Here is a 3279-nt window from a genome sequence, read left to right on the forward strand (position 1 = left end):
GGGATTTCCCTGGTGGTCCAGTGGCCAAGACTCCAGACTCCCCAGGCAGTGGGGCCCAGGTTCGATCCTTGGTTAGGGAACTAGATCCCACATGCCCTAACCAAAGAGTATATGTGCCACAGCTAAAGACCTCGCACGTGGCAAAGAAGATCCCACGTGTTGCAACTAAGACCAGGTGCCACCAAATGAATAAATATTAAAAAAAAACAAACTTCTGAACTGGCTCAGCATATAACCAGTCTGCACAAATGGACATTTATAAAGAACTATTTATTCGTTTATTGATTTCTCTTTATTATTTATCATCCATCCTGCTTTTCCTCCCCTGAGATCACAGAAGACATCACAGAAGGCTTCACAAAATTAGCAGCCATTTCCCAGTGAGAACTTGAAAGGGATACTTTGATTCTTTTTTCTTTCTTTTGTCTGCGTAGGGAGATTTGTGACAGTGTAAGTGTCTGTTTGGTGAATCTGGGATAGCGATATAAAGGGACCCATGGGTGAGCTGTGAGTGAGCTCAGCATTGCACAATTTTTTCTCGGAAACAAACTCTCCATGACGGCCCTTAGCATCTGAGGGCAGAAGGGCCAAGTACACGGGGGCTCCTTCTTCTGGGCTTCTGGGGGCTTTGAGTCCTGCCATGTCGGTTCTCACCCACCCTGGGCAGCAGGCATTCAGGAGGATCTTGTCCCGTCCTCTCTGCTCACTCAGTTTCCTGGCTTGGATTCTGGACAGGGCCGTGATGCCGATTTTCACCACTCCATATATATTATTATCCGGCCAGCCCTCCTTCCTGTGCACCCCGTTCTTTGTGTCTTCCACAAATTTGTTCATGAGCCCCACCAGCTCCTCCTCTGTGATGGTCTCACTCCTCAGTTTCTGCTGCAGTTTTTGATGTGCAGGTTTTCAAAGCTGCAAAGCTCACTCTGCTTGACACATTCACCACTCTGCCTAAAACACAATACAGATCATTGCCTAGAAGGGTGCGCACAAACATGATGAGTACCCAATTTGCTGGGGCGTTGGACCTCTAACTTCCATTTGATGGCCAGTTACCAGTTTCTGTGAGATTGGTTAAGACTGCTTATACCATAGAAGTACATGAAACAGCCTGTTGGCCTGTCATAGCCATGATGTCTAGGATGAGAACAGAGAAAGCAATGCTCCAATGGGGAGGTCATTGTCCAGATTTAGTGGTGCTGGAGGGTCTGAGCACAGGCAGTGACATCCTCTCTTAGCTCACTTATCGCAGATGCCTGTAAGGTGAAGCTACATGCTGTCAAGACCACTCCTGCTTGAAACTTGACAAGGTCAAGCAGAAGCCCTGGGAACATCTATGGGATATGGACATAGGACGTGGTGATGAACTGAACCTGTTGAACATGGCCAGGTGCGGGGCGTGTAGGGCCTTTTCAAGCAGAGCTGACCAGGCTGGGGGCCAGCAGTGGTGGGATAGCATGGGAGGGGGGGTCTGTCACAGTCAGAAAAGCCAAGGACTGTGTTCCCAGCCAGAGAAGGCAATGGCATCCCACTCCAGTACTCTGGCCTGGAAAACCCCATGGGTGGAGGAGCCTGGTAGGCTGCAGTCCATGGGGTCGCTAAGTCGGACACGACTGAGCAACTTCACTTTCACTTTTCACTTTCATGCATTGGAGAAGGAAATGGCAACCCACTCCAGTGTTCTTGCCTGGAGAATCCCAGGGACAGGGGAGCCTGGTGGGCTGCCGTCTATGGGGTTGCACAGAGTCGGACACGACTGAAGCGACTCAGCAGCAGCAGCAGTGTTCCCAGGTCCAGTGCTGTGAGTACTTGAGAAGGAGGCCGTACCACTTTCCCTCCCTCCTAGGAGGGGCCAGATATTCCAGAAGGTTCCTAATGACCACTCCTGACTGCACCCCTTCCTGATGCAGCATCCTGAGCCAAACCAGGACACAGCCCTCTTTTGATTCACCTCTGAGATGCATTGTGGTTTGCAGGGTGGAGTGGTGAGCGTCCTCCAAACAAAACTGCTTGGTGAATGGTCATTAGGGGACTAGGGATTCCTGACAGAGGAATAAAAATCATTAGAGGTGCTGCATGCATGCACGTGTAGGTCTCCAAAAAGAGGAAGGAGTACAGTTACTATCTTGTGCTGGGTCCATCAAACCCGCAGAATTGGAATGGTTGCTTCTTCCTAAGATGCAATGAAATTACTTAGGGTAACTGCTTTGAACTGTGGTGTTGGAGAAGACTCTTGAGAGTTCCTTGGGCAACAAGGAAATCTAACCAGTCCATCCTATAGGAAATCAGTCCTGAATATTCATTGGAAGGACTGATGCGGAAGCTGAAGCTCCAATACTTTGGCCGCCTGATGTGAAGAACTGACTCACTGAAAAAGACCCTGATGCTGGGAAAGACTGAAAGCAAGAGGAGAAGGGGACGACAGAGGGTGAGATGGTTGGATGGCATTGCTGACTCAATGGACATGAGTCTGAGCAAGCTCCAGGAGATGGCGAAGGACAGGGAAGCCTGGCGTGCTGCAGTCCATGGGGTTGCAAAGAGCTGGACACAAGTGAGCAACTGAAAAACAACAACTACTACTTCTGAGGACATAGCTCTGCTTGCTCTCTTGATAGAAACTCAGCTTGTTAAAGACTTTGGTCCTGTGATTAGACTTTCAGTGTGGGCAGGCTACCTGACTCTGTGAAATTCAATGTGTCCCATATAGAAGGGTTGTTTATGAAACTTTTACTGTGTTCAGGGCCATTGACAGGAATGTTGTATTTAAAAGTTACATATCCCTAGGTTTGTTGAAAATGTGTACGTTTTGATTTGTCTTAGGTCATAGTTAACAACTGGTTTATCACGTGGGCTTTGTTTTTCTGGAACTAAGGGTATATGATCATTGCGATTCCACTATCCATTTCCAAACTAGCAGGTGTGATGCTGACTTGATCTAAACAAGGGTGATCCTCTGCTGTCATATGGTGTGGGATGTGGGGGGAGGAGGAAAATAACAGACTAGTTGAAGGCCTACAGTTGTGAAGTCAACCTGACTCTTCAGGGAAGGGCCCTGCCTTTGTCTTCAGGGGCTGTTGCTTTACCAGGGCTGACAATCAGAGGTGGACAGTGACAGCTAACCATGAAAGTAGGGGCATCTGTACCACATGGAGCTTCTGTGAAGAGGCAGACAGTCTTTGGGGCCCTGGGGAGCCGGATATGGGGTTGGGAAGTGTCAGGGGACGTTCAGCTTTAAGGGATCCAATATGTTATTCTCTTCTTTTGTGTGCGGTTTCTCAA

This window comes from Bos grunniens, chromosome 1, assembly GCF_055505025.1.
Source record: "Bos grunniens cultivar Pamir isolate PY7600 chromosome 1, Bosgru_T2T1.0, whole genome shotgun sequence".
NCBI lineage: Eukaryota > Metazoa > Chordata > Mammalia > Artiodactyla > Bovidae > Bos > Bos grunniens.